General features: G+C 44.4%; 1 protein-coding gene across 9 annotated transcripts in view; it reads right to left on the reverse strand.

Annotated features, from left to right (window-relative positions):
* The window catches only part of LOC105092857 (ankyrin repeat domain-containing protein 26), a 119,786-nt gene extending 95,814 nt beyond the window's left edge, over positions 1-23,972 (reverse strand). For 7 of the 9 annotated variants that reach the window (XM_064487763.1, XM_064487762.1, XM_064487770.1 and 4 more), the window contains exon 1: positions 23,673-23,969. The gene's annotated coding sequence lies outside the window, so the exon portion shown is untranslated. Of the gene's footprint in view, positions 1-23,672 lie in introns of all 9 variants that reach the window. The other 2 variants (XM_064487768.1, XM_064487769.1) reach the window with 2 other exon arrangements.
* Between the last annotated feature and the right edge of the window lie 834 nt (positions 23,973-24,806).

Raw genomic sequence — 24,806 nt, forward strand, 5'->3', positions numbered from 1 at the left:
GCCACTGGTCTTTGCGGTGGGCCTTTCTCCAGACTATGGTACTTAAAAAAAGAAAGAAAGAAAAGAAAAGAAAAGTACAACAAAAATAGTAGGCTCAGCCCGAGGCCCGGCACCTATTTCGCCCTTGGAGAGCTACTAAAAACGATTCAGGCACATTTAATTCCCTTCCTACTAATTTCCTCTGATTCAGCTAGAAGGTGTGCCCTATCAGAATGGTGACTTTATATCCTCAGATTCCATCCTGCACCGGAGAAAAGTTTGGAAACTCATTCAAGCATGTTGTTTTAAAAGAGGGGGGTTCTATACAGTGCACAGAGGATAAAGGGGAAAAGGGAGACACACACAGCACCGCACAAGGTACAGAATCCTTGCTGACCACCGCGTAAGACACAGGAATAATAGATATTGAGACATACTTGGAAGATCCTACAGGAGTAACAGATACATACTGGTCTACAGCTTTTGATCTTGCTGGCAGGCTCTTTTTCTAGTGTTCTCTTTCTTGCTCTCCTCCAAACAAACTGACTTTTCTGCTGTAATGCTATTATGATATATGTTCCAGCAGTAGGGCCTTTGCATTAGATAGTTCCTCTGCCTGGAATGTTCTTCCCTCAGATAACTACTTTCCAACTCTCTGACATCCTTCAAGTGTTTGTTCAAATCTCACCCCAGTGAGGTGGATCCCAGTCACCTCTCGTCCTGACCAATTCCCAGGTATGTTCCAGTCCTTGAAACATGTTTTACCTTTTCTTTATTCCATAGCACTTATCACCATCTGACTTCTTATAATTTATATGTTTATTATGTTTACTGTTCATTTACTATCTCTTCCTGCTAGAAGGTAAGCTTCATAAGGGCAACTATCTTTCAATATTCTTTTCACTGATGTACCTGCAACAGTCAGGTACATAGAAGGCACTCAGTTATTATTTGCTGAAACAGTGAAAGATTTCAGCAATGTGATGGCTAAGGGTGTAAGCTGCCTGAAAGCAGGAGCACTGTTTCACTCAGCATTATGCATCTCGTGCCCATTTCAGAGCAAAACAAATAGGAGATATTTATGCAGTTTGTTGAATTAACAAGCAAAATAATAGAAAGGTGAATAAGCTTTTCACCAGGGATACAAATGAATTATGTATAATCAAAGAGAAAATGAGAAATAATTCAGTATGTAGATCTGAGAAATGTTCTATAAAATGTTATGTATTTGAGCTGAGTTTTAAAGTACTAGCATAGAGAAACTGTCCAGACTAAAATGGACCTACTGAGAAATAAATTATTAGTGAGACCTTGAGAGTCAACATACTATTTATAAATCTGGTAAAAGCTAGTAAATTAATAATTAAAACAAAGCATGAAATTTCCTATCCAAGGAAAAAAATTTTAAGAAAGTATCATACCTGGCTTATATTTAACTTACAGTATTTCCAAAGTTGCAACATGCATGAAGTCTGCTCAGTTACTATTTGAGAACAAATTATGAATGCTCAGGTTCATAAATTTTGACAATATGCGAGAAAAGGCAATACTGAAGTAAAAGAAAAGCTGAAATCTTGCATTTCAAAGAAATCTTCAAAAAACATAAAACATGATGGGACTGCTCTCTGGAAAAGTCTTCCCAAACATGAAGTTTTACTTAACTGCATTATAAAGAGATAGAGTCCTGAAATATTGAGAAGACCACCTTAAAAAGCTTCTTGTATAGCAAAGCAACATTACTTTACTTTTCCTCAGAGGCAAAATTTCCAACGATTCATGATTTTTCCGCTAAAATTTATGAAGCATCCAGCAAGGCTTTGAGTTTATTATTAAATAAAAATGTGAAACTGAAACATCAGGTCTAAAAATCTTAAGCTTTTGGGCTCATCTTTCAGTGTCTGGATTACTCCAGTACCACATTCCCATCCTTCAGTCTGGGCCTACAAATTTCCATTAACACTGAAATGTAAAAAAAAAAAAAAGAAAAGAAAAAAAAGAAAAGAAAAGACATTATTGAGAGTTTCTAGAAACTAAGTCTACTCAGTAATTTTTGCCCAAGAAACCCTAATAATAATATCTACATCCTTTTTTTCAAATAAAGTATCTGAGAAGTTTACAAGCTCCAACACAGATATTTATCAAATCTTCCTTCTTTTCTCTGAGCTCTACCTGCTATAATCTTAGTTGCAAACCACTGTTATCTAGGTTTGGAGAGTTGCCTGACTCTCACTGTCAGATTGCAGCTGTGATTCAGTCAATTCCTTTTCAACATGCTGACAGCAGAGATCTTTCTGAACACACACCAAATCATCTTAGTCTCTCACTAGAACCCATCAACGGTTTGCCAGGGGCCTTGGAATAAATTTCACAGTAGTCAACATGGTGTGGCAGGTGACCCTAAAATGTCTAGTGCTGTCTTTAACTCCTTCACTCACCGTACCACCTTTCATTTGATCACATCACTTGCTCTGATTACTTTCTTTTTTTTGCCTGTTCACCTCACTGACAATGCAACCTTGTTGAAGAGAATTTGTGTATCTTATTCTGGAATATAATTGAATACTTAGTATTTATCGTTGTATACATAGATGAAGGAATTAACTGATTCGAAAGAAAAATTTGTCACTTTGTTTTCGTCAATGATTTTATGCAATGGAGGGAGCAGAATATGCCCCACCCCCAAAAGTGCCACTTTGGCATGTACAATATTTTGAGCTGAAGGCAATCAAGACCCAGCAGACTCAGAAAAGCTTTTTACCTCCCTCTTAACTGCCTAAAGGAACTTCAAAAGGGGCCCTGTACCAGGAAGAGAGCTACTACCAGGGGTAACTTCTTTATCTGAGAGATACGTGCATGGCAGGGAAAACATCTGTTTACCAAACATCTGCTCCTCTGATGGTCCTATGAACTGACCCCTCTTCTTTGAAGTCCAAGACCTCTACCCTTTTCCTTAGCTCAGAATGATACATAAGCATCAATCACCCAACTACTTTTGAGTCTCCTATTTTTATAGGACTCCTTGCGTTAAGAAGTTAAATTTGCTTTCTCCTGTTAATCTGTTCTGTGGCAAATTAATTACTAGACCAGCCAAAAAAAAGGAAAGAAGGCATTTTTTTCCCTTTCCTACAATAAATTCTACAGAATAAGACACAAAAAAAGTAGATGGTGGAAGGTAAAACCTTTTTCATGTCCATACAAATAGCACAACCACACAATTCTGATTAAATTGGAATTACTCTTTCAGATGTCAAGAATGCCATTTGCTTTTATACTTGAACATCCATAAATGAAATACAGAAATTGTAATTTTGAAGGTTTACATTGGCCATTGTAAAAGTGTAATAAACACACAACGAAAAAATTATCCAAGGTGATACCCTGGCTCTACTTCTTTTTCCCCTCATTGTATTTTTTTTTTTCATTTTTATATATTGAGGTTAACTTACGTGCAATAAAATATGGAGATTTCAAGCACACAGATCAATGAGTTTTGACAAATAATGATATATTTATAATTAAAATATAGAACACCCCCCCCAAGAAATTCCCTTGTACCCCTTCTTGTCAGTGGCCCCACTGGAGTTGGAAAGATGAAATGAGTTAACCTACATTAAGCACAAAGGAAGCAGTACATTGGTCAGCAGTTTTTATCTTGCTACAAAATGTGCCTCCAATAACACTGGCTGTGCCTAAGGACTCAATGCCACGTGCAACCACCTTGGCCCACTGAGACTTTTCCACCTGGAGAGTCTCTCACCACTCTATCAGAAGCCTACGGCCCAGTACAAATGTCACCTCTTCCATAGACTGCCCACTTACCCCACCCACAAAATGGTTTCCCTTACACTCTCAGAGAACTTTCTTTGTGCTTCTTTGGAATGTCATTCCACTTGACTTCCTTCATTGTCTTTTCACTTGTCCCTGGTCATAGGATCTGAGGCCCAGGAACCTATACCCAGCTCAGTGCCCAGAGGGGCTGACCTGTGAAGCAGGGGCTTGCTCATTCTGCTCCAGTTTTGCCGTGCCATGGACCCGGCACTGCTTTCCAGACTGCTTTGAAGGCCGCCCAGGCTCTGCTCTCCACGGAGCCCTCCTGGAGAAGGACACCTGGCTCCAGCAAGTTTCTGTACAATTTCCCCTCTCTCTTGTTTGGCTTTACACTGAGAAGCTGATAGCTATCTGTTGCAATCAATACAGAACCACGGCTTCATTCCTTGACTCTTCTGTGAGAAAGGTTAAACAAATATGCAGTCATATACACAGTTTTGCCAAGGGTCTGCTGAGTCATTTTTCCCGTCCAGACACACGAAAAGCTCAGCAGTTAAGTTGTCATCTCTTTGTAAGTGACAAAAAACTTATTTCAGGAGAAAAAATTCTTCAGAAAGGTCACATTTATTTTTTTCTTCTACAAGTCTTTGTCTATATATAGAATATAGAATTGAGTTAATTACCTTGAAGAGTGAGAAGTAAAAGGAAGACCCTCCTTTCCAAGGGGGGGCTCAGAATAACTAAAGAGGATTTCTTTAATTGCACACATGCCTTCAGTCTTTGATGTGACCCTCCCAACATCTCCTTCCTGGCATCCTCAAGGGCCCCCAGTGAAAAGCAAGCACTCACTGGAGCCATCATTTGCCTTTGGGCATTAAAGTGGAAGGTGGTCAAGAGCCAATAAGTAAATAATTCAATCCCAAAGAGACCCCACTGCCAGAAGTGTCGGGATACTGAAGCCAATTTAGCTCCTTGAATTAAACCTGTTTATTAATTAAATGCATGACACAGAAACAACCAATACTTAGTTGTGTGCATGTCTACATACAGTCCCCCAAAGTATCTGGAAATGAGTCAATACAGTGAGATTCGGAAAAAAAAATTTGTAAAATGATTATAAATCAATAAAAAATGTTTAAAAAAAGTGCAAAAAAAAAAAAAAAGAAAAAGAAAGTCCTAGATTAAGAGAGAATAAATTAAAAATGAAAAAAAAAAAATACAGTGAGATTGATCTCTGAATACCACAATTCCATTTCCAGCCCTGGCCAAACTCATAATTCACTCATTCTCCTGCCCATAAAACATACTGTCTTAGCAACATTAAAACGGGTTTTCTGTACAGAGAGGAGTAAGATTTTATAATAAACTCAGTTAGAATTACCCCAAAACCACTCATCTTTTCTCAGAGATGAAAAATCTTACAGAATCTTTCACTGATTTCTCAGAACAAAAATTTTTTTATTGTTATAGAGATTGGTATCCTTCACTCCCAATTTACTTTTGGGGGGAAAAACTGTGTTCATTGTATCTCTGTTGATAATCTCAAGCCAATTTGGTGAAAAATCATGAGACAATGCCACCTTCTATTCTCAGTGGTCTACTCTCAAAGTAATTTCCCTGACTTGGATTTCAAGTCAACAGGAATTAAGGAGTGCCTGCTATGTCCCAGACACTGGGCCATTAGGAGGGCTGCAAAGACATCAGACTAAAACACAACTTCTTTAACACAGGGGCCTCTGAAGAAATTACAGGTGTCCTGTAAACAATTCTCACACTGCATTCAGTGCTCTGCAGATCCGGATAAGGAAGGAATTAATTCTGCCTAAAGAAAATATTAGAAAAGGTACCATAGCAGTGGGTGATGAGAAAAGTTGCTAAATTACCTGTGAAAAAAATGAAACTAAAAATAGCACATTCTTCTTAGTGTAAAGAATTAAGAGCAGGAAAGGAAATTATGCTACTGTAAATGGAAATATAAATCATGGTTTTCATATCTCCTTAGACATCCATCACTATGTTTATGAATGAAATTCACTCATCAGTGCAAAACTTGATAAACTGAAAGCCCCATTTCCTTAACCAACGTGGAAAAAATTACCATTGGTGTCTGAGACCCCCTCGCCCCAGAAAAACCACCGTTAAATGGCTAATTTTATTTTCAACAGACTTTTAATTACAAATCCCATTTCTTAATGATTACACAACTACTCAGATTACCTATTTCATCTTGGTTGAGCATTGGTAGTTGTGGTGTTTGAGGAATCGGTTTCTTTAAGTTACTAAACTTATAAGGATAAACTTGTTCGTAGTATTCTTTTGTTATTCTTTAAAGACTGCAGAATCTGTAGTGACATATATTTCATTTCTGACAGTGATGATTTGTGTCTCTTTTATTTTTATTAATCTTACTAGAGGAATATTAATTTTATTGAGTTTTTTCAAAGAATCAACTTTTGTTATATTGATTTTCTTATTTTCAATTTCAGAGTGAATGTATTGTTTCCTTTCTTCTACTTGCTTCTTCTGCTTCTTTTTAAGTTTCTGGAAATAGAAACTTAAGATTGATATTTTGAGATCTTTCCTCACTTGTAATGTAAACATGTATTGCTATAAATTTCCCTCTTGGTACTTCTTTAGCTGCATTCTATATAGGTTTGATAGGCTGTATTTTCATTTTCATTCACTGTTTAGTTCTATACTTTAAAATTTGTTTTCTTTTAGACTCACTCTTTGATCATGTGTTGCTGCATTTCCAAGTAGTTAGAGATTTTCCTATTGTCGGTTATTGATCTCTAATTTGATTTCACTGAGGTCAGAGGACACACTCGATGATTTCAATATTAAAAATTCATTGATGTTTCTGTTTTATGGCCCAGGATATGGCCAGTCTTGGCAAACAGTCCACGAGCACTTGAACAAAGTATGTACTGTATTATTGTGTGTGGAGTGTTTTACATATGTGTGTGTACAATGAGATTCTATTGGTTCATTCAATTGTCCAGATATGCTGTATCCTCATTGATTTTCCAATACTTCTATCACTTGCTGAAAGAGGAGTGTTGCAGTCCCCAGCCATAACTGTAGATATCCCTATTTCTCCTTTCAGCTCTATTTTCCTTTCACATTTTTCAGGCTCTGTTGTTTTTCATGGACATGATTAGGTTAGTTGTGTCTTTCTGGTAGATTGATCCTTTTATCAATATGCAATATCCCTCTTCAGTTTTAGTCATTTTCTTTGTTCTAAACTCTACATTACTGGATAGTCATATAGCTATTCCTACTTTTTTGTTATTAATGTTTGTATGGTGTACCTTCTTTATCCTTTTACTTTCAACCTATCTATGTCACTGAATTTAAAGTGAGCTTCTTTAAAAAGAATACAGTTGAGTTACGTGTTTTTTAAAATATACTCTGACCATCTCTATCATTTAACTGATGCATTTAGACCATTTATACCAAGGTAATTATTCATATATTAGGGGTTATGGTTACCATATAATTTTAGATTTGGCCACCTTGCTGCATGCATCCGTCGTTTGTTCTCTATTACTACTGAGTTGTGTCCTACTGTACCACAATTTGTTTATTCGCTCACCACCTGAAGGACATATGAGCTGTTTTCAGATTTAGGAGATTATGAACAAAGCCATTGTAACATATGAATAAAGGTTTTTATGTAAACATAGACTATCATTTTACATGCGTAAATACCTACTAGTGAAATTGCAGGGTTGTAATGACAACTCTATGTTTAACTTCATGAGAAACTCATCAACTGGTTTTCAAAGTAGCCGTATGATTTTTCATTTGACAAACACCATATGAGAGTTGTAGCTGATCCACATTGTTACCACCACTTGGTCACTGACCGCCATGACCAGTAACTTGGATTCCCCAAAGTCCACAGGAGATGACCCCCATGGATTCCCACTGCAAAGGTTCTTCCCTATCACTGACACTGACATAGTGAATAGACTGAAACAGCTTGAATAATTACCTTCCTCTTGTTTGACACTAAGGTATATGAGCTTAGGAACTGTCTGCCTTGTTTAATGTTGTCTCCCCAATACCTGATATAATAAGGGCACAGTGTATGTATTTTTTGTTTGCTTTTTTTGGGGGGGTGTTATTTATTTATTTTTATTTAATGGAAGTACTGGGGATTGAACCCATGACCTCATGCATGCATGTTAAGCATGCCCTCTACTATTGAGGTATATCCTCCCCCTTCAAGCTATTTTTTCAATGGAAATCATCTCCTGAGCTGTTGATTTCAGTATACCTCACATTTTCTAATATTTTATAATTTCAAACAATCAATGAAGGACCTTCTTTTTTTCATCCTGCATCCTCATGGAGGAACCAAGATGAACAGAGTCACTCAGTAAGAAGGCTCAATCCTTAAGTGCAGGTACGGAACTAAGAAGGACCAAATTGGGCAGATAAGGCCTGCTTCTACGCGGTTTCCCCACTCCTTGTCACACAGCATCTAACTGAACAAGGGTCTATCTGTCTGAACACCTCTCCATGTGTTCCCAGTTAGTGACACATTCAAATCTTTTTTGGGGGATTTCGAATTTGATGATAATCCCCATCTGTCTGAATTAGGAACAAAAGTCACAATAGGACTCAGCAGGAGTACACACATTTCTGTCACAGACTGCAGCAAGGCTTCAGGCCAACTGGGGGAAAATCAATGCTAATATCTGTGACTCTGTGGTTGCTCTCCTTTTCCAAACACTTTGTGATGTTGCCGAGAAATAACTGTTTACCAGTTTTCTCATCTGGGGATGAAGAAACAGCAGCAGCCCTAAATGGCAGTAAGTATATATCTATCAATAATTACTCTAAATATCAATGGACTAAATGCTCCAAGCAAAAGATATAAGGTGGCTGATTGGATTTAAAAAAAAAATTCATCTATATGCTGCTTACAAGGGACTTACTTCAGAGTTAAAGACACACACAGACTGAAAGTGAGGGGATGGAAAAAGATATTTCGTGCACATGGAAATGACAAAAAAGGATGGGGTAGCAATAATCATATCAGAACAATAGACTTTAAAATACACTCTATAACAAAACATAGAGAAGGGTATTATATAATGATAAATGGATCAATACAAAAAGAGGGTATTATACTCATTGACATATAGGTACTCAATACAGGAGCACCTAAATATATGAAGCAAATATTAACAGACACCAAGGGAGAAGCTGATAATAATACAATAATAGTGTGGAACTTTAACATCCCATTTACATCAGTGGACAGACCATCCAGACAGAAATATCAGTAAGAAAAGAGCAGTTTCAAATAACCAGTAACCAGTTAGACTTAATACATATCTATAAAACATTCCATCCAAGAACGGCAGAATTCACATTCTTTTCAAGTGCACATGGAACAGGCTCCAGGACAGATTACATGCAAGGCCAGAAAAGAAGTCTCAGCAAATTTATGAGGATTCAAATTATATCAAGCATTTTTTTTCAACCACAATGGTTTAAAACTAGAAATCAATTAAAGGAAGAGAAATAGAAGAAGCACAAACATGTGGAAACCAAACAAGCTACTAAAAAAGCCAATGGGCCAATAAAGAAATCAAAGAGAAAATCAGAAAATACCCCAAGACAAATGAAAATCTTTTGGATGCAGCAACAGCAGTTCTAAGAAGGAGGTTTATAGTGACAAAGGTCTTCTTCAAGAAAGAAACAAAAAAGTCTTAAAGAATTAGGAAAGTAGAACAAAGCTCCAGGTCAGCAGGAGGAAGGAAGTTATAAAGATCAGAGAGAACATAACTAAAATAGAGCCCAAAACACAAGAGAAAAGATTCATGAAACCAAGAGCTCTGAAAAGTTCTTTGAAAAGATAAACAAAATTGATAAACCTTTAGCCAGGCTCACTAAGAAGAAAAGAGGACCCAAATAAAAGAAGAAATCAAAGGTAGAAATAGCAACCAATACCACAGAAATAACAACCAATACCACCAATACAAAAGAAAATCATAGAAGAATACTACAAATAGTTATATGCCAAAAAAATAGGAAAACCCAGAGTAAATGAACAAATTTCTAGAAACATACCAACTGCCAAGACAGAATTAGGAAGAAACAGACAATCTCAACAGACTGATCACCAGTGGTGAACTTGAATCTGTAGTAAACTCCCAGCAAACATTACGTCCAGGAACAGACAGTTTCACAGGGGAACTGTACCAAGCATACAAAGAATAGCTAATACCTTTCCTTCTCAAATTATTCCAAAAAACTGAAGAGAAGGAACACTCCCAAATTCATTTTGAAAAGCCACCATTACCCTAATACTGAAACTAGACAAAGACACTACAGAAAAGAAAATTACAGGCCAATATCTTTGATCAATATAGATGCAAAAAAAAAAAAATGGTTGACAATATATTAGCAAACTGAGCCCACACACACACACACACAGGTACATATATATATATATGAAAGATCATACAGCAGGACCAAGTGGGATTGATTCTAGGGACTCAAGCATCATTCAATATTTGCAAATCAATCAATGTGATACACCACATTAACAAAAGGAAGAATAAAAATTATATGATCCTCTCAATAGATGCAGAAAAAGCATTTGGCAAAATTCAACATCCATTCAGGATAAAGACCCTCATCAGAGCTGTATATAGGCAACATATCTCAACATAATAAACCCATTTATAATAAACCCATAATTACTCACGGCTTACGTCATACTCAACAGTCAAAACTGGAAGGCTTTCCTCTAAAATCAGGAACAAGACAAGGATGCCTACTCTTGCCACTTCTATTTAACATTAGCCATAGCAATTCAACAAGAACAAGAAATAAAAAGCATTCAAATTTGAAGGGAAGAGGTAAAACTGTCAGTACCTGCAGATGATATTATAGAGAAAATCCAAGTCTCCACCAAAAAGTTATTGGAACTAACAGGCAGATTTCATAAAGTTGTGTGACACAAGATTAATATACAGAAATCTGATGCATTTCTATTCACTCATAATGAGCTATAAGAAACAGAAAGCAAAAACAATCTGATTTAAAATCACGTCATAAAGGATAAAATATCTGGGAATAAACTTAATTAATGAGGTAAAGACCTATACACTGAAAACTATAAGACATTAATGAAGGAAACTGAAGATACTACAAAGAAATGGAAAGATAGCCCATGAAGAATTGTTCATATTGCTAAAATGCCCATATTCCCCAAAGCAATCTACAGACTTATTGCAATCCCTATCAAAATACCCATGATATTTTTCACAGAACTAAAACAAATAATCCAAAAATTCATACGAAACCACAGAAGACCCTGGATTGCCAGAGTAATACTAGGAAAAGAGAACAAACCTGGAGGTATGATGCTCCCTGACTTCAGACTGTCCTGCAAAGCTACAGTAAACAAAACAGCATGGTACTTGCACAAAAACAGATCAATAAAAGAGCATAAATAAACCCACCTTCCTATGGTCAGTTAATCTTTAACAAAGGAGGGAGGAATATACAACCGAGAGAAAATGTACGAGAGAAACACTCTTCCATAGTGGTGTTGGGAAAACCGGTCAGCTGCCTGTAAAAGAATTAAATTAGAACCTTTCCTGACACCATGTACAAAAATAACTCAAAATGGATTAAAGACTTAAATGCAAGACCTGAAACAATTAAACTCCTAGAAGAGAACATAGGCAGAACATTCTCTGACATAAATCATAGCAGTATTTTTTGCATCTGTCTCCAAAGGCAAAGGAAATAAAAGCAAAAACAAATGAGACCTAAGTAAACTTGAAAGCTTTTGCACAGCAAAGTAAACCATCAACAAAATGAAAAGATTCAGAATGGGAGAATATATTCACAAATGATAAGACCAAAAAGGGGTTAATATCCAAAATACACACAACAGTTCATACAACTCAATATCCAAAACAAAACAAAAAAAACCCCACAAAACATAAAAACTGGGCAGAAGATCTGGGTAGATGGCTTTTCAAAGAAGACATACAGATAACCAACAGGCATATGAATATGTGCTTACCACCACTAATTATTAGAGAAATGCAAATCAAAACCATAATGAGATCACCTCACACCATTTAGCATTACTTTTATCAAAAATGAAAACAAAACAAGCAAAACTCATGTTGGCAAGGATGAGAAAAGAGAACCCGTGTGCACTGTTGGTGGAAACGTAAATTGGTGCAGGCACTATGGAAAACAGTATGGAAGATCCCCCCAAAATTAAAAGTAGAACTTCCATATGATCCAGTAATTTCACTTCTGGGTGTTTATCCAAAGGAAGGGAAATTGCTATCTAGAAGAGATACCTGCACCCGTGTGTTCACTGCAGTAGTATTCATAATGACCAACACATGAAAACAACCTAAGTCTCCATTAAATATCTGAGATATATACATATATATTTATGTGTGTGTGTTGAGTATATATACAGATACATAATGGACTATTACTCAGCCATAAAAAGGATGAAACTCTGACATTTGCAACAAAGTGGATGAACCTAGAGGGTTATTGTGCTTAGTGAAATAAGGCAGAGAAAGACAAATACTTTATGTTACCACTTATATGTGGAACCTAAAATAAAAATAACAGAAACAAATCTATGTAACAGAGCAGAAACAGACCCACAGATAAAGAGAACAAACTAGTGGTTACCAGAAGGGAGAAGGAAGTGGGATGTGGCAAGATCGCTGTATGGGATTAAAAGATACAAACTACTACGTATAAAATAAATAAGCTACAAGGATAAGGAAAGAGAGTCATCATTTTATAATCACTTAAACTGGAATATAATCTATAAAAGTATACAATCACGATGCTGTGCACCTAAAACAAATTTAACATTGGAAATCAACTACACCTCACTATTAAAAAAAAGAAAAGTTCTGCAGCCGAGGCAGAAATAGCACGTACCGGTTGTCTCCTCTGGGAAATGCTTCACAAGAGAAATGGGATTAGCCACATGACTGGGGATGAGTGCTGGCTCCATCCTGTACTAGCAGAAGGGAGCCAACACTGTTAAGACCCCACTGGGGACAGGCACTTCATGGGTATTATTTAATTTCAAACTCAAAACAACGCTGAAGGTTAACTATTGTATTCCAAACTTGTAGATGAAGAAATTAAAGCTGAGGGAGACTAAGAAACTACACAATTATAATGCTAATGAGCATTATAAGCAGGGATTTGGACTTGGGTCTACTTGGATCCAAAGTCCATGTTGTCATTCTCCTCACAAACAGCCTGCCCTCACAGAGGGTGGCCTTGGGTGAGTTACTCAAAAACTTTACGCTAACAAGTATGGAAAGAGGGCAGGCTTGGTCACTTAACTCTGAGATCTGAATCTACTGTCTAAGAACACGGTGAGCATCAGATGAGACAGGAAAACCACTTTTTAAAGTGTAAGTCTACCCTCCCTTGTAAAATATTTTTATTATAATGATGTCACCTTTGTCACAAAATTTATCAACATCACTTTCCCATGAGGTACCCATGGCATACTTCTGCACAAACTCTATGCCATTAGCAAAGAAGGCCAGCACAGTTTCCTGGTTTTCAGGTTATGATTTGCAAAGGATCGTTTCTCTGTGCCATGCCCCTGGTCACATCTATGTGACCAGCCTGCTGCCTCTTAATTGCATGTGCTGGAAGCCACAGCTAAATCAGCACAAGCTAAACCATTTTAAATCAATCTCAGAGTGGAAGAGCATCAGGGGATATTCCGAACAGTGCCACATTAGAGAAAACAGTTAAAGGAAGAGAGACCAGATAAAACAGGTGTGTAACGAATGCCTACCTTCTGCAAAGACTGGACTCAAATATGACTGTTAATATCCTTAAAGTTCAGAGCCTTCACAATAGGCTCTCCTCTTTCCCAGGACTAAAGGCAACATTGTTTTACAAAAGGTGCGGAGCTAGCAAGACTAAGCCTAGAAAATGGGGCATATGGTTAGAGCCAGAAAAACACATCAAATATGGAGTTAGATTTGTTCTTTTCTATTACACTATCATCTAAGTTTTAAGTTTATAATAATACACTTTATCCTTTTCCCATTTTAAATTCTACAAAGCAGGAGCATTAAGTGCATTCACAACGCTGTGAGACCAACACCACTGGTTTCAGCCTACTTCCTTCCACAAACAAAAAGCTTCTATCTAAAGCACACCAACGTCCTCCCTCCCCTGTAACGAGCCCTAATCCTGTTTCTCTCTCAGGGTTTTTACCTATACTGGGGGTGCACTATCAGTAAGACCATCTACAAGATGGCTTTGTGTGCCCGCCCACATGGTTTAAGCGGGGGCTGGTGATGTTTTCTTTTGTTTTCACTTGAAATAGCATTTTTATTATTTAAAGGGAAATCCACGTGGGATAGATGGGACATACACAATGAAGCCCTTTCAGTAACTCTGTGCATAACCTCGGGGGAGGCACCACTCTTCCCCCTGTGACACCACAGCCCGAAGACAGAAGGGAGATGCTTAGCTCTTCCTGGGGCAAAAGCAAAACCAAGCAAATCAAGCAAGCAGCAAAAGCCAAGAAATATAGCCGGAAAGACAAACCACGACCCAGAAGAAGCGTTCCTCACAACCCAAGCTTGGAGAAAGGCTACACATCCCCGGGGTCCAAAAACCTCTCGAAACCCAGTGCTCTAAACAAACACAACGCACACGGGCAGTTCCAACGGGAGGCAGAGCAGGTGGCCAGTGTGTGTCAGACGTGCCCGACCTCTCGGGTGAGGACACGGGCAGACGGACACACTGTGGAGACAGCACTGGTCACCACGACGCTGGCAGGTCTTTAGCCTGGTGACAGCCAGCCCTGGTGACAACGTGAGGAGGCAGAGGCCCCAGCAGATCCCCCGGAGGGACGAGGACAGACGTTCCTCTCCGGGGAAACAGTGTGCAGGACGCATCAAAGGGCCACAGGCGCAGCCCTTCCCCGGCAGTGCCGATCCTTACAGCTGACCCCACCAAAGTGCTCGCACAACTTGCAAAGAAGTTTTTTCTTCAGTAACATGAAAAGAATCAGTATGTCACCAAGGCATTTTCAGAAGTGACCTGCCCCGGGCCCTAACAATATAAATACGTAGATACGCAGATACGCACGTCAATGTATATGCACATACATCCAGGAAAAGAGACAGAGAGACTGAAACACAGAGAGGCAGAGGGAGAGAGAGAAACCGAGAGAGAAACCGAGAGAGAGAGAGAGAGAGAGAGAGAGAGAGAGAGAGAGAGAGAGAGAGAGAGAGAGAGACAAGACAGGCGCTGAGAGACAGAGAGAAGGCGAAGGAACACTGGAGCTGGGCACGAGCGGAAGTCACGCCCATTTTCACACGTCACTCTGCACGTCAGAACCCAGTCCCAGTGTCCATCCACCCTGCAGGGGAGGGTGTGGGGGTCACACAAGGACACGTGACCAGAAGGCATAAAAGCCGACCACCCACCTCCTGTCCGCTGGCGCAGAAACGACTCCTGGCCCTGAAGGGGGAGTTGCGTGCGCGGGCGCCCAGCACTCACCGTGCACCCCGATTGGACTCAAGTCGTCAGTCTGACGTTACACAAGATGTCCAGAGGCATGATGAAGGAGGCCCCCAGCTAGGGGTCAGCAACGAAGATAGCCCACCAGAGATTGAGTCTGAGGAACTTTCAAGCTGCACCGAAACACAGAGTGGCCCAAACACGTCAGAACACTGTCTTCTCTCTCCAGGACATGAGGGTTTCCCTCCATCCTGGGCTGGACAGCCCCTCTCTCCTCCCCAGGGTCAAAGGTACACTGCCAATTCTGGGGCCCAGGGACACCTCAAATCTCAGAGAGGCCTCTCCTCTTAAGGAGGATGCAGGACCAGGGCCAGAGGATGGGTCCAGTGAGGCCAAGGAGGAGGTCCCCAGCCTGGATTTTATCTTGGCTACTCAGTACTGCCTGATGCCCTGGGGAGGGAAGTCCCACAGCTCTGCCCCAGGGCCCTTAAGATTTCTCTGCCCTGCAGCTCAGGGGGCCCCCCATGCCCCCTGCCCCCTCCCCTCATAGAATCAGCCTCAGCCCAGCTCCTGCACCAGCTGCCAAGGCCAGGGAGCGGGTTCTGTGTGCAGGCCAGGGGTCTGATGACAAGCGGCCCCAGACCAAGCCTGACCTCGGGGTCTCTGGGAGACCAGCCTCGACTCCAGGGCTGGTGCGACCCTCACAACCAAAAAAGAGGAGGTGTGACCCATTTGTCGCAGGGAGTGTGAGGAGGAGGAGGAGGAGGAAGAGGCACTGCAACAAGTAATAATCCTCCAGTGCCAGCCCCCCAGGGGGCCCTCACGGGAGCTTAGGGGCTCTTTCTCACCCAGGGCTGATCCTGGCTGACGTAGGGGGCGGGGGGGTCCATCAGGGCCAGGGTGGGGTGGGGTGGTGGGAGTTAGAGGGTTGGGGAGGTGGGTGGGAGCAGCACCTTGCGGTGATATATGTAAACTGGGAATAAAAATAAGTTTTGTTTGGAAATGTTCTAAGACCAGTTTAGTCTTATTCGTCTGAGCTGCTGCACAGAGAGGGCTCCTGAGAGGGAGGAGGAAGAGGCCCCAAGAACTATGGATCCACAGGTGGCCGGCTACATCTTCCTCCCCATTGACACATGGTCCTCAGATGCTCCTGGGAGCCCCCAGCTCTCACTGTCCCCAGGAACCCCCACATCGTCTTTTTCACTCAAGTCTGCTTGGCCACAGGCCTCTGGGACAGCCCATCATCATCTGCATCCCTCAACAAACCAGGGATGGAGAGCTGTCTTTGTGCCTTTCAGACCTCTGGGCACTAATCAGTTATCTAGAATGGAGCCCCGAGACGGCCCTGGTCTTTGGGGAGCTTCTCTCTGCTTCCCTGAAGCAGCCAGACCAGAGAGGAAGAGCCTTGGCCTGACGGACAGGACTTCATGCCTCTCGGGCCTGTCGTACAGAGAGCCTCCTCTAGTCTCCTGGGATTCCTGTAATGGGTGAAGTGGTGGAGGCAGCACCCTCTTAACCCCAAGGACACACGGGGGATGGGCCGAGAGGGAGTTCACGGTCGCCTGTAAAGGAGTGCAAAAGGGGAATGACAGTGGGCGCCGCTGTGGGACTTGTGGGATTTATGTGTGGGGGCAGCACGACCAACTGAGGGTTTGTAACACGCTGGACTTTGACTGCTGATCTGAGCACTGCTTAGTTCCATGGTATGTTTAGTTTCTGAAAAGTAATCAGGCTGTAAACTTGATATCTGTACTGTTCTACAGATACGCACGTCAATGTACACGCACATACATCCAGGAAAAGAGACAGAGACTGAAACACAGAGAGGCAGAGGGAGAGAGAGAAACAGAGAAACCGAGAGAGAGAGAGAGAGAAACCGAGAGAGAGAGAGAGAGAGAGAGAGAGAGAGAGAGAGAGAGAGAGAGAGAGAGAGGGACAAGACAGGCGCTGAGAGACAGAGAGAGGGCGAAGGAACACTGGAGCTGGGCACGAGCGGAAGTCACGCCCATTTTCACACGTCACTCTGCACGTCAGAACCCAGTCCCAGTGTCCATCCACCCTGCAGGGGAGGGTGTGGGGGTCACACAAGGACACGTGACCAGAAGGCATAAAAGCAGAGAGCACTGTGGGGCAGCCCACCCCAGAGGCCGAGATGAGACACTGGGCCTGAATCTAAACATGACAGAATGACCCAGGAGGTGGTATGCCAGCCAGAACGAAGTCACCGTTATATTCAATTTCTCCTCCCCCCCCCGCCCCGACAAGGGGCTGGGAAGCGGGCGGCAAGGGGAGTGACTTTCTCCGGACCCCAGGGCAGACCCCAGCCTGTGTGGGGTGTGCTCTGCACTCCGCCAGCCCTCTGTGGGGCCCTCCCTTTGCTGAGTCTGTGCACGAGCTCCCTGTGACGCCAGCCCGCGGGGCTGACAGGTGTGCTAGGTGTTTGTGGCTCTGGAGACACGATGGCTTCCCCAGGAAGGAGGGGCCAGAATGATCCCCAGTGTGCCGATGGGGGACTGGGGAGACCCTGAGAGGCAGGTGGCTTGTCCAGGGTGACAGCACTGCTGACGAGGGGGGGCCGGGTCCGAATCCAGCTGCGTCCTCAGAGCTGGCGCCCTGGCTGCATCCAGGCCTCTGCAGGGTTCTGGGGAGGGGGGCTGAGTTGGTGTCACTGTGTGCGCACATGGCATGGGCTGGGAGGTGAGCAGTCAGCAGCCCAGAGAGGCCCTTGGGGAGCTTTGTGTAAGGAGGAGCCTTGGGGAAGGGGACCCCAGGAAGTGACCTCACTTCCCTGGCGGCAGGACCCAACAGAACTTAGAACTGAGGTCACCAGGCACCCACTCTGTCGAGAAGCCCCTACTCGGCTCACTTGGTTGCTAAACTCGGCTCCACTCAGACATGTTCTGCTGCGTCCCAACACCCCGAGGCCGCGGCCCCCGGAAGGCCCGCGGCGAGGGGCTGGGCCAGCGGTGCCGGCGCTGGGTCAGCTCTCACCCCAGGCGCCTCTGGCCTTTCAGCCACAGAGACCCAAAGGTAACCCAGGGAGGCCCGGGGCAGGCCCGCCCAGGCCGGGCCACCACTCACACCCCACCCGGGTAGCCCCACATCCCCTTCCTCGCTGCTGGAGGTGGGCAGTCATGTTGGGGTGGGGTGGGGGCCTGCCTCAAGCACGAGCAGGTCAGAGGCTTGGGGGGCCGGTCACGTCCGCACCCCGGGTCCCAGCTGGCGGGCTGGGCTGCGGCCAGCCGGGCAGGGCACTGCTGCCCGAGTCGAAGCCCATGCCCTCTGGCTGTGTCTCTTCCCTCCCAGGTGGCCGTCTGAGCTGACCAAGGTCCCAGTCTGATCTGGCAGCAGATGGTCGAGCGGGCAGAAGTAGGCATGGTACTGGCCGGGCAGGGCTCTGAGACCTCCGCGCCGGGCCGGCTGCCGGTCACTGTCATTGCAGAGCCGGACACCGCAGGAGCCACTGCGTGAGGACACCCATGCCGCCTCCCCGAGCGAGGGGCCACTGCACGCATCTCAGGGCCAGCACCAGCTCCGGGTGAGTCTGCACACGGAGGGGTCCCCGCCACCACGACGGCCTCCTCCCCAGAAACCGCCCAGGCGTCACACCAGGGTCCTGCCCGCGGGTGACAGGCAGCTCAGCAGACCCGGCTCTGACCTGGAGCACCTCCCTGGGAGTCAGGTGGAGGACCGCCAGCCCACCGAGGCAGAGCCCCAAGGTGAGAAGGGCGGGGCTGGTGCATGTGCCTAGGTGAGGGAGGGCCGAGGGCTGGGCCACACAGGGAGGCGTCCCCAGAGGCTGCTGCTGGCACCAGAGCAAAGATTGGCCTCAGACCACCTGTCTAGAAGAACTCAGTCACAAAACACATCCTGTGGGCACCTGCTAGGTGGGAGCTGTCCGGAAAGCTCTGGGAAGATGTCTGTCCTTGAAGAGGCCCACGGAACGGGAGGCACGTGGGTCAAGTTTTCCTCTCACAGCATCAGCACCTCCACAGGACTGAAAGCTCTCTCCACTTCCAACAGTCACAGGTCCAGGGCAGGGGAAGATGCCGGAAACCAAAACCAGGACCATCAGGATCCAGCAGGAGACCCCGAGCTCCCTCCTGCTGCTCCTGCCGCTTCTGCAGCTCCAGCAGCTAACGCTGCTCCTGAAGGTCCTGCCGCTCCTGCCGCTCCTGCCGCTCCAGCAGCTCCTGACGATCCCGCAGCTCCTGCTGCTCCTGAAGGTCCCGCAGCTCCTGCTGCTTGCGAAGGTCCGGAAGGTGCTGCACCTGCAGCTGGACCGCTGGGCCACGGAGAACCAGTCCAGGCGTCACCAGCCCCTGGGGCTGAGCCCCCTCTGCGCCGACCCACGCCTTCTTCTTCAAAATCAAACCAGGAATCCCCTCCTGCACCCGACCTTGACTTCCATTCCCCTAAAGTTGTGTTTGGTTTTTCTTCACTTTCTTTTGTTTGTTTCATATCGGTTATGGCATCCTTTATTTTGCTTTTTTAAGTTTCTTTTAATAAAATATAGACGTTGTCCCTCTGAAATTGTGCAATTCAGGAGCACTGGGTGCCTTCACGATGCCGTGCAACCATCACTCCCACGCAGGCTCACACCATTCCTTTCTTCAAAGTAAAACCCTGGATCCAGAGCACGCACATCCCCCCACCCCCCGCCCCCAGCCCCTGACAGCCCCGAGTCCTCCTCCCCTCTGGGTGTCACACTGGCCGTTGTGAAGGAAGTGAGGCCTGAATGGAATTTTTCAACTTAATGTTTTCTGTTATTTCTCCAATGTGTATTTATCATAATAACATATATCTTTCTTACTTAATCTACGGAAGGATTATCTTTAGATACAGAAGGCAGTATTTTTACAGCCAGTCTCCATGGCAAATGGATTAGCGTCCTTGATGAAGGGAATGCGGAGGGAAAAATAACTGCAACCCAGAGGTAATGATGGTCACACCCCGAAAATACAACCAACATCCTCTTAGGAAAATATCAGCTTATACTTTACAGCTTTGTCTACTAAAGTAATGACCAGTGTCAAAGGGCTGCATTTGCTACCCACAGAAGCCACTTGAAAAACAGATGCAGGTACTCCTGCTGTTACTGAATTCTTGTTTTTATCCTAATCTTATTAATATGGACTCCATGACCAGTTAACACCTGCTGAAGCCATGGAACTGCCGCAGATGAAATCCACTGGTCAAAACAGAGATGCAAGAGAACCAATCTCTCGCTGTTATGATCTTAATTTTTCAAACACTTAATCAACCACAGGAGTTAGTATCTCGTCCAGAAACTGAAATCAATGAAACAATTTTGTGTGCATTCATGCTTAGAACTCTGCGAGAGAGGACTGGGGGTATGGTTTACCATCACGTACTCTGTTCTCTGTTTCTGTATTTCCACTTCCTAAGCAAAATGACATGCTTTGTTTACAAGTGCGTTTTTCTGCCTGTAGGCTTTTGGACCAGCTGCCAAGAGCCAATGGTGACCTCCTGAAGCACCTTTTGGAGTGCTCCACGACACTGAGCAACACTCCACATTCAACCAGATGACGGCGGATAACTTAGCACGCTGTATCGCCCCAAGCCTTCTTGGTCCACCTAATGCCACCGGCTCCCAATTACAAGAGGACTTCACAAAGAAGGTAATGAGACCTCTCATTTTCATGCCTTGTGGGGCACGGTCCCCACTTTGAACCTGAAACCTGAGGTACTAACCGTGACGTAGCAGGTTTTTCAAGTGCACATTTTAAACACGCTCCCCTGGAGGGGCAGAGTCACTGACCTGGTGGGGTGAGGGGAGGTGGTGGGCTGTTATGTGGGAAACTGAGAGCAGTGGAGGTATTTCTGCTTTCCCACCCAGGACACTCAACCACACAGAGATAAGAGTAGGATGATGAGACAGAACAGAAACTGAGCTTTGGGATCTGGCAGCCGAGGTTCAACTCTCAGCCTAATCACTGAGGGAGTGTGAACTACGGCGAAGGTCCCATGGTTTCACCATCACATAATGACGACACCACCCATCTCCTCTGGTCACTGCTAAGACATCTCAGATGAGCACCCACAGCTCCTCACACACTGGCCTTCCTCTGCCAGCTGTGATCCCTCACAAGGACACTCAGATCCTATGTCACCCCCCACTGCAGGGTAAGGGGGCTAGTAAAAGATACCAGAACTTTTTCACTCACCTGTTCAAAAACCTTCAGTGACTTTCCGTGGATCTTTAGGTTTTTGGGTTTTTTTTCAGGAAAATTTCTTTTTTAAGAGCCTCCACAATGAAACCTGCCCTAGTCATCAGTTTTCACTATTTCCCTGTGTAGCTCCTTTCCTTGAGCTAGGTCAAACGCTTCACTTTCCTGAACAAGACACACTCATGTTTCTAAGTACAATTCTCAACTCCCTGTGGTCTCTACAGACCCACAAACTAGGTGGCCATTTGGGTTCTACTCTCCCAGAAATGTCACAAAGCTGCCACTGACCGTTCCAGCTCAAATTAGCTGTTCTCTGATAATGCACGAGCAGTTCTCCCTGCTAGAAGCTGGTTCCTACGGTGCTTTGCAACATCAGGAGTTACGCTAGTATACTCATACACCATTCAACAAATCCAAATTCCTGCGGTAAATGATTGTATTTGTTAGTTTTATGTTACTTTCAGTGGCTGGCTACATGTTTACCCCTAAAAATGGATGAATACGTGCACTTTTCTGAGTGTAGGAACTTTACATACATCGATAACGACTGCAAAGTTCAAAGCTAAAGAGGTAGAACACAGCACACATGGAATTTCACCGGGGGTCCGTAACACATCAGTTTCACTAAATAAGTTTGTTAGAGAGCACGTCACAGTATTTACTATTCACAAGTCCTGGAATACACTATTTTTATTCATCATGGAATAAGTGAGGTATTGGTGTGATATATTTGGGAAGAACTGCATGCGTGTGTGAAATTTCTTTTCAACAGCAACAATTCCATAATTAAAGGGACAGAAAACATGGCTGGACAATGCACCTGTCACTTGTTGAGCCAAGACATGCAAAAGTCCCTCAAATTTGAGAAGGAGATAGAACAGTAGATAAAGAAAAGCTGAAATCCCCGTAATTTGTCCAATGCAACGCCTACAGGACATTCTTGCCATGGGAAAATGGCTAAGAAATGTTCGTTTCACCCTCAGGATACTCAAGCACATCACTGAGAAAGTCAATTTAGTACTTTTGAGAAAAGGCGGTTGGAACTGATAAACTGCAAAAGGACCAAATTGTCTAACCTAGAATGAATACAAGGCAGTGAAGACTTTCTGATACCTGTCTTTATCACTGCTGGTAACATCTGTGTAATCTTCAATCAACCTGCACTTAGTGGCATAAATAAGGTGAAGTATTTTCAAAGGTAAAGCAAAAATACTGAGGATGAAAAGCTTATTTTATTTATTCCAGAAAGAAAGCTACTCATAGGCTATCTTTATTTGAGAAAACGAATTCTCTCCACGGTCATTAGTTACTATGATACATTGAATGGAATATATTGCATTCAACATACACATATTTCTATGCTACAAAATATACACTATACATAAATATACATATTTACACACTCAATTTTATATTCCATAAAAGCAACCTCAAAGAATTTGAAGGACAGAGTATACAGTTGTACAAAAAGCCACCTTTCAGAACACATTAGGCGATGTCTTTCCTATTTCTCTGTAACTCCTATGCTAGCCAAACGAGCCACTAAGCACCATAAAGATCTGGAATAAAGGGTGCTTCTCTTTGCTACTTTTATGCTTTTCATGTCCACAGCAAAATCGGTCCTAGGAAGAAACTGATCTTTTTCCGCCTTGGACCTAAATGTCACTATGCATTTGGTTGGCTTAGCCTTTTCAAGGAATAAAATCATCCCTTTGTCACGTCAAAAATACTACTACAAAACAAAATTGTCAAAGGAGAGTTATAATTTCCTATAATGCAAAAAGAACTTCCCTTGTGAGAATGGGAGTTTTTCCAAATTATAAAGGAGTCAGATCAATGGGGGGAACGGCGGGAGGCATGGGCACCAGCTCGCTCCGGCCCCGCAGGGCGCGGGCGACACCGAGAGTCCGGGAGCGAGGCGGGCTCGGCGGCGGACCAAGAGGCCACGGAGGCTTCCGCACCCTTCGCCGGAGCGCCCAAGCGGCAGGGCACAGCTTTGGGGCTGTGGGAGGGCTGGGGAGCGACAGGACTCCGGGGTGCTCAACGCGCCCAACGCCGTGGCCCCCGGTGCCCACACTGCCGGCGGCGGCCCTCCCCGACCCACAGAGGCCCGCGCGGCCTCCCTCCGCCGCGGGGACTCGGAGTGGCAGCCGCCGCAACCCCCGTCCTTCCCGCGCCCCGCGCCCCGCCGCCGCCGCCGCCCGCGCTCACCTCAGGGGCGCAACCGGCACAGCCGGCAGTCGGCCTCGTTCCCGCCGAAGCGTCTCGGTGCGGTACTCCCTGCGCGGGCGGCTTCTTCCCCGGCGGTCGCAGGGGGTTCAGGGGTGGGGGGGCGGGGAACGGCCGTCACTTGAGCAACGAACCGAAGCGCCGCCTGGTGGCATTTTCCACAGGCCGGCGCCACCGCAGCCGCCTTGGGTCCGCACAGCCCCCTGCCGGCCGCAGCTCTTGCTGTCTCGCCGAGCCGACAAGCCTCCGCGGACAGGCGAGGGAGCCGCGGCGCGAGTCGGAGGCCGGGCGGGGGTGTGCGCAGACTCTTTCCTCTGGGGACTGCGCGCATGCGCACCAGCGGGGCGGGACCCGCGGCCGCTGCCTGGGGGTCGGCCCCGCCCAGGGGCGCTGGTCCGGCTCAGCCAATCGCGAGCGCCGGGTACCTCTTGGCGCGGGCGATTTGAATGGTTCGCGGCCGCCTGAGGTGGCGGCAGGTGGGCACGCCGCTGCCCTTTTGGGAGCTTCTCTGAGATCGGGAGGGGAACCCGCCCCTCATCCTTTCGCCGGAGCCCCACCCTCCCCAGGCCGCGGGACTGCCAAAAAAAAAAAAAAAACAACAACAAAAAAAAACCAGCTGAGAAAGTAAAACTACACTGACTTCAGGATAACGGTTACATCTTTGGATGGAAAGAAGGGAATGGGATAAAGGAAAGGTGAAAAAGAAACTTCAAGCATTTGTATATTATTTGATTTCTTAAAAGAAAGATTTTTAAATGCTAACATTTTGCAAAATGCTTCAATGTTTTAAAGAAATAAAATGTTAATATGTAATTTTATTACATAAAAACCCAAAATATAGTCATGCATATGCACAGATATGCATATTTTATATCTAAACATAAAAAACATTATTCGATGAATAAAATGATAGAGATTTTCTCTATCATTGAGCTGTATTCTTTTCCTTAACTTACGGTTATTTCAGGTACTTCAGGGCTCCAGAGCTTGCCAGGAGACGCACATGTCCAAGAAGGCCAGTGCCCAGCAGGGAAGCAGGATGGAGCCCCAGGTGCAGGGAGGTCAAGGCAGGATGGGGGTACTGGGGATGGTCGAAGGCAGGCAGGGAGGCTCGGG

Source organism: Camelus dromedarius, chromosome 7 (assembly GCF_036321535.1).
Source record: "Camelus dromedarius isolate mCamDro1 chromosome 7, mCamDro1.pat, whole genome shotgun sequence".
In the NCBI taxonomy this organism is placed as follows: Eukaryota; Metazoa; Chordata; class Mammalia; order Artiodactyla; family Camelidae; genus Camelus; species Camelus dromedarius.